Raw genomic sequence first — 8,384 nt, 5'->3', positions numbered from 1 at the left:
TCCTTCGCGCATAGCGTAAAAATATGTAAATTAGTATTTTGTCACTACTTAGCATAATGCGCGACCTGATTAATATCGTTTATGGTGTCTGTCAGTGATTACATCATGTCAGATCATTCGTTTTGTTCCTCCTCAGAGTTTTATTATTCATCTATTTTAATGATCTATTTGTTATTGCTTGTTACGATTATTACTGTATCTTTGCTTTGTTTTAGCTGCAAATGGCCAGGATCTTTGCTAAAAAATATTACAGAGGAGGTTCCCAAAGAAAATGTTGCCATATACGATGAGATCTCTTTAAGTTTCTGGAACCCTTTTTTCTTTTTATTGCAGAAAACGAAATGAACCTCTTTTCATAATATAAACAAAGATAATAACAAATCAAATTCTTTTCCATAATTGTAGTCTCCAATATAAGTCCTATTATGAATAGCAGTCCTCGGAGCACTTAATTTTAAATGGCGACTTCTATGTCAAACATCAATAATCATGACCTAGGTATATACCATATTTTAGGGGGGAGGGGGTTCTCAAAATTAAATAGGCAAGAGAGCAAACCGATCGTAGGCTATTTCTTTTTTTATTTTCAACTGAAAATGAATCTGGTGTAATTTTCATTTGGAAAGAAAAAATGAATTTTATATGCAGGTTTAAAAAATTTGGAGAAATAATTAGCCCCCCCCCCCGTTATGAACAGTAAGGTCTTATAATTGCTTCTTTCAAAACAAACTGAACTTTCACCCCCCCCCCATCTCTCTCTCTTTCTGTCTGTCTCTCTCTCTCTCAGAAACTGACATAACTATATGCATACAAGCAAATAATTCTCCTGTCATTTACTTTCTTTCCCACTCTTATCCTTATTTTTCTTGAATAATATTTTAATTGACTGCTGTTTGATCTCATGTAACAGTGGCATCATCACATTTCAGTACAGTGCAACATCTTGTGCCATTTGTGCATAACAGCTCAGAAGCAATACATCATCACAATTAATTGATAAATGAAAATTACCAAAATAAAAAAATTCAATTCAAAATTAACATGTTTATTAAGGAATCCATTTTCTCAAACATTGACATTAACATAAAAATAATAATTAGCATCTACCAAGCATTAAATTGTATTTAAAAAAATGAAGGCAATGCATAGCTAAAAAGGGCTGTTACTGGGTAAGGGTAGTATGGGGTGGGTATATAAATGTACAAAAATAGGATTAAGTACATTTTTCTACATTGTACAATGTTTGTTAAAATTTCATTCAAAGGATCTCGATGAGCCTATAGTTAATATTCCATAAAAGAGCATAAAAACCTTTGATATTCATTTATTTTCTTCCACAAAAGTTTGTCACTCAAAAAAATTGGTAAATTCCTTTCAAATTTGCTGACAAGAAATAGTCTACTGATGTGAGAGCACTCCTCATAAGGGGGGGGGGGGGTGGGACACAATGCCAGAATCCTAAAGAGTGCCTTCCCCAATCAATACATTAGCGAATCATTAACAAAATTTGATTTGTCTACTGTCACTGTGGTTAGAATTCAATCTATTTTTGAAATATAGTCTATTTATATATTATTGCAGTGGTAGCCCATTTCACATTTTTTTAAATGAAGATAACAATAAATGCAACTTAATAACCCTACATAATTTATGAAGACTTGCAGTGGCGTACCGTGGGTCACGGCATCGGGGGGGGGGGGGCACCAGCAAAATTTTTGAGACCGTTTCATATCTCTTCTTGGCACTTATGTTGTGATACCAGTACTTAAACAGCTTAGGAAGTGGGAAACCTGCATGGTAAAAAAGAGAAAAGAACATAATAAGCTGTAAATTATTTTTACTCATCTAGTCCAGTTTAGTAAAAAAAAGATGTAAACTCTATTTCATATCTTCAGTGATAAAACAAGTTTAGCACATGCAGTCACTTTCGTCCCACATCCAGATAAATTCATATATCAATATAACTATCTACAGTATGTTTTGAAAATAAAGAGTGCAAATTAATTCAAATATTTATCAGAATTTTGTGATAACTGTTAATATCTTGGGTTTTTATGCAAATGCATGTATAGACAGGAGATATGGATAATTAGTATGCAGTGTTAGAAATGGAAATACTGGTGAATCTGAATTCAAACAAATATTAACTCACAATGGAACTTTAACATTACATGATATCGCATCATGTTTCAGCACAATTGGCCATAGCCCACCCCCTCCCAAAAAAGGGGAAATATTCATTTATTTGGTTGTAAGCATACCTTGCAATTTTTCCATTCAGATATCCTGTTCCTCATTAGATTGTAACTAACACTTGCTGATCGGCATGGTTCTCAATTTTGTACTTCTGACTAGGTGTGAACTGCTAAGAACTTGGTCCCATTGGATCTGCAATTGACAATTTAAATTTGAGAGTTTTAGAGATAATAAAATTACTCTTCTTAAACAATATTTTTGAAATTTCCAGCTGCCCATATCCCAGGTCTATGAATGAATATTCCAAACTAGAACAAAAAAGTTATCTGGACCCGAAACTTCATTCTCTATCACATAGAGGCATAGGCCTACCTCACTCTGTTTATAAAAGTAAAACGATTCCAACCACATATTTCTACAGCTGTATATAGCTGAATCTGGTCTATGCTGGACCTGTATAACTTAAGAATCACATCACATTTGAATGAAGTAAACACTAAGAACGTTTTCAAATTACCACCCCAGGCCGGGCCCAGGGTATCCTGTTCAAATAGACTTGATTTAGGTCTAGGGTAGGCTACGCCATTTCATTCAAATCTAAGACTAAGACAAGTAACACTTAACATAACAGACATTAATGCTAAGTCAATCGTATTTCAACACTGATTATTCTGAAGTAAAGCGTTCCTGAATAAAAGAAACTGCTGAGAATTATACTTATTCATATGAAGATGAAATAGAGGGGACGGACTAGGCCTAAACTTCAACTTTCAAGCTTGAAGTTTGGGCCTAGTCCGTCCCCGCTATTTTCATACCCCATGACTACATCGACAATCTCGCTAGCCGGCTAGCACCGGCGATATCAAAGGCCGGATCCCGCTCTGACCATATCCCTACATTGACCTAAATTTGAATAGGCCTAAAATCGACAGTTTGTCGTTACAAAAAAACAGGAGGTCGGAAAAAAGTCCACATCTACCCCTGATAATTGTCTAATCACAATAAAACTGAAATAAAGGTTTACTTTGGACCTACATGAAGCATTCCGATGAATGTCTAGATCTACGACAAACTATATAGACCCCTAGTCCTAGATATAGTATTTTTGAGAAACTCAATGATCACACTTATTTGGAAGTCAGGCAAAAGAAATATTGAAATTGAGGTTTACATAGTGCGTAATACAGGATGAGCCCCGAACCCCGGCAAACACATTACAATTTGCAAGTGAGATCAAAACATTAAAATGAGCGTAACTTACTTTTATTTCTATGGAATGTCATTAGAATAGTATTGATGTTCCCTCCAAGATTTTCCGCTCCAATGAAATTCACTCAGAAACCATGATTTCGAACATCAATTCTATAAACAGATAATTAGTCTAGCTATTTCGTTTCAGAAACTTCAAATTCGCAGAGTCCAAAAGAACGACACTTCGCACAGATATCGTAGGGAATTGTGGGACGGAAAAAAAATGTTTAATGCATGAGTACATGAATAAAACATTAGCGTTTAATCCAATCACACAAGTGCATTATGCGTATTTTGACGTCATTCTCATGAATAAAACATTGACCCTCCAAAATCATCCTTCAAATTGTCCGCCGGTGTACCGGCGGATCCTGCGCCTGGCAGATACTGTTCTAGGCACCAAATCCGCCGGCGGATCGTGTTCTACTCCGGCGGATTCATTACCAAAAAAGGCCACTCTCTTCGGAAGATATCGTTCTTGCGCTATCGCGATATCCTTCACTCACATACGTGGAGGTGCCGTGGCCGAGTGGTCTAGGCGGCCTGGCTATACATAGAACATTATTTTTTTTGGGATTTTTGTTAAAAATGTCAAATTTATGTTTTCACCCAAAATTAGCATTCTACAAGCAATAATATGAGTTAACAGCAAAACATATTTTCATACACTTATTTGCATCATTTATTTGGAAATATGAAGTTTTAATTTGTTGAATTTTTTCTAAACATTTGTAGTTTCAAAAACCAATATGCCTATACAGTGCGTATCGAAAAAAACGGGACAGATTTGAAAAGTCTATAAAATTTTTGTTTCAAATTATGACATCTATATATTGGTGTTAATAGGTGCTCTGAGGTCTTATCTTTCAAATGCCATTAAAAAATAGTTTTGTTCATGCTTGAGCGAACACGGAATGTTTTAGTTTGGGGTTAAAAAGGAATCTTGCGCCAAAATGGCATAACATGATAAATATGATGATCGGACTTCTTGCTATTTAGCAGACTTCCTTTTAACCTTTTAATTATCTTTGACATAATTTTCGAATTATGCTGTTAAAATTCATTTTCGAATCTGTTTATTTGCCTGAATTGTTCTGTTGTTTCTTTTTAATATGTTCTCTTTTAGCTTTCAATATTCATTCTATAAGCAAAAACAAAATTTTTAAACCGAAGTATATGGGAAAGCGTGTATTTTTTTAATCCTTCCATTGTGATTGTGTGCTACAAAGGTTATGGTGCTTTTGAACAGTGGCATACAGATGGGTGGGGGCTCGGGGTGTTACCCCCCCCCCCCAATAAAAAAGTGGAAAGGGAATACAAGGAAAGATAGAAAGTGAAATATGATTTATTTTTTAAATATTTTGTCAAAATCTATCACAGAATTGGATATTAAAAAAAGTGGAAATTTTTGCTTGCTCGCTCACAACTGTTTAAATACATTTTATCCGATCTGCCATATCTAGCTCCTTCAAAATTTACTCAATACATTGCCATTGAAAGACATGAATCCTTTCCTGTTTGCCCTGTCAAGCACTTAATTAAACTTGGTCAAGGAATCAATGACCCCTTGAAAATAGGATTCATGTCTTTCTATTATAAAGGTACCATAACGTAATTTTTTTCACCTAATAAAATACGATTTGAATAACTACAAGTTCTCCCAATTAACATGATTAATAACGCAAATCTTCTTCCTTGGGTTGACAAAAGTCTTCTTTTCTTACTTATGAAGGAAAATTCAAAGGTTAAAGAAGTTTTAATGAAAAAATAAAATAATTCAAGTATATAAATACATTTGTAAATAAAATTTGACAGCATAATTCGAAAATCATGGCGAAGATAATGAAAAGGTAAAAAGGAAGCCTGCTGATTAGTTAAAAGTCTGATCATCAAATTTCTAATTTCTGCCATTTTGGCGCAAGCCTCTCTTTGAACCCCCGACAAAAACGTCCCGTGTTCGCTCAAGCATGAACAATTTTTTTTTAAATGGCATTTCAAAGATAAGATTTCAGAGCATCTATTAACATCAAAATATAGATATCATAATTTGAAACAATTTTTTATAGACTTTTCAAAACTGTCCCGTTTTTTTAATACGCACTGTATGGGGGTGCACATTTTCGCCAAACAGTCTGGCAAACTGACACTAACATTGGTGTGTAAAAGCACAGTTAAAGAGATCGATGCATACTGCGGACTGAAAATAGTATACAAATTAAAAAAAAAAAAAAATGATATGAAATTTCATCAAAATCTGATCATAATAAATAGCAAAGTTTTGGCGTATGTGCCAGGTCTATGTAATACATGAAATATCGAGACATTATTTCTCCTATTAATCCTCACCCCCATCGAGCCCTATGTCGAACGCTGTATGGATCCGCCCCTGAATAAAAATTCACTAAAGGCGGACGAAAATCCCCCCCCCCCCCCCCCCCCATTGCGATCGACATTGCCAGAGCCGCGCATGCGCGCGCTGCCGAGGTTGTCTGAATTACACGTATAGTCAATAGAACCAAATCCGCCGAGGAACCAAATCTGCAAACTTCAAGCCGCGCAAACCCGGCGGATATGGTTCCGATTAAAAACGATATCGGCCATTTAGAACGATATCTGCCGGCGGATACGGTATCCGCCGGTGGAACCGAATCCGCCGCTACACCGGCAGCCATGTTGGCTATGTACAAAACCTATGGGAAATAAAAACGCGCGGAAAGAGTTCCCTCTCTAGCTCCCTTCGGGAGCTTACGTATACGTAAGATCGTATCTCTGTGTTTTGTTAAGGCCTTTACACGCGATCATGAAGGTGCCCTGGCAAAGTAGTTTAAGGAGCCTTACTAGACATTTGAAAGTCCGGGGTTCGACCCCCGGCTACGGCACCTATGCCCGTGAGCAAGGCATTTAATTGACAATGCTCTTTTATCCTACATTCAAATAAATGGAAATGCTATACGCATTCTTGGGAACTAGGTGTGCGCTTTATAAGATAAAAAGGGAAAATTAGAATAAAAATATTCCAAATAGTGGACACAATATATGGATCGATATTCTATTAGTTTAGTTTATATGAGGTTATCATAATGATGAATAGAGTTTACAATCTAAAATTTATGTGTTCGTATTCAATTTTGGAAAATATAACAAACTATTTAAAGGCTGCTGGCTGCATCACTAAAAGTTTTGGAGTGAATTGTTATAAAAGTATAAGCTTTCGGCCTTTCGGGAGAAAAGCAATATAACTCAACTACCTATCATTTTAGCATAGGCCGAGGTACTAGCAAATGTACAGTCAGCATTTAAACAAATTGTTTTAAAACAAAATATTGTTTTATATATTCTTATAGATATTTTAAACATAAAATTAAATTATTTTAGGTTTGCTTTCTTCAGGAAATAGCACTGTGCATGGAAAACTTAAGCTTTTTCGAAATGCACTCATCGTAGTAAAATCGAATGAACAGAAAAATAGAAAGCCAAGGATGTAATGCCATTTTTCACTTTTGCACCAACCACTTATTATTTTACTTACTTTTGATAAATTATGTAAGTATTCCCATAGTAAATCTCAGTCCTGTCCTAAGGTGTGTGGTCGGCTTCAAACTGGTTATCATTTTCATCAAAATGGTGCAAAACATTACTTTCAATTCATCTTTACGCCATTAAAAATAAATACATGTAGTTGTAATTATGGCAATCAACGGAATAATATGATTGTCATAAAATGTGTTTGATGTGAAGTCAGTATATAGACAGTCAGTATACAGTATAGCCTTTTTACGTATTTTGAAAAGTCACCATTTACGAAAAAGTGGTCTAGCGACATCTTTAGTTACAAACTTTATATTAGTGTTTCATATAGGAAAATTAAATTAAAATTAAAAATCTAAATCTTACAATAACCAATTACACATAAATATTAAAACACACGCACACCATCACAATAAAAGAACATTCCCCTCATTAATTTTTATTGACCTCAAATTCATCATAAAAATGTTGGAAACTTATGTGATCAGTAATGTTATTACTTTTTAAAAGAATTTAACTGAGTTACAGCAACGGGAGTGGAGGTGATACTAAATGGCAATTTCATAGCTACTGCAAGGCATTTTTAAAAATGTTTTCTTCCTTTTGGTCTATTTTTAGTTTTCTTGGGAATCCTCGTTGTTTCCTTTTTACATTTTTTTTATTCAAAGCACTCATTTCTCTTCATTTTATAACCAATAGAGTTAATTTGCGTATATATTAAATCGATTTCTTACTAAGAAATTTTGCAAACAATGTAAAGTGGTGTATAGCGTTATCTTTAGTTACAAACAGTAGTGCTTCGAAAATAGAGACACTAAATTTCATTCTGGAGAGTTATATAATTCAGATGATTGAGGGGTACGTTAGATTGTAATAGTTATATATACATGTATATAAAACCATGTGGAAATTGGATATCGATGGCATTGGCGGCGGAGCAGAGGATTATCTTTTGTATTTGGGGGGGGGGGACGTCTATTGTTGCGTCCCCCCCCCCAAACACAAAAGATAATCCTCTGCTCCGCCGCCAATGATCGATGGTAAGATTATATTCACTGCATATTTTTGATATTTTCGTTTTTTTATAAATCAAGTAGTAGTATAGCGCTATCTATAGTTAGAAAGAGAATATTCCTTAGATATTTACTTTTTACAGTTTGTGTCGCTGTCTTACTTATTTTTCACCTACCTTCCATCTTCTGTTGTTTCACTATTGTTTTTTTATACGTTCAAAAGTGTTAAAATAGAAACACAATCGATTCCCAAAACACACGTTGTTCACTAAACAAAAAATATATATATATTAATTGTTTGAAATATTTGAAGGAGATTTGAAATTATTTCATTAATGAGGATGCATATTATGTTGTCCTAAGATGTTGACATGACGGATTTTAAACAGTTTTAAC

The sequence above is a fragment of the Lytechinus pictus genome, chromosome 7, assembly GCF_037042905.1.
Source record: "Lytechinus pictus isolate F3 Inbred chromosome 7, Lp3.0, whole genome shotgun sequence".
Classification (NCBI taxonomy): domain Eukaryota; kingdom Metazoa; phylum Echinodermata; class Echinoidea; order Temnopleuroida; family Toxopneustidae; genus Lytechinus; species Lytechinus pictus.
This window is presented reverse-complemented; position numbering follows the sequence as displayed.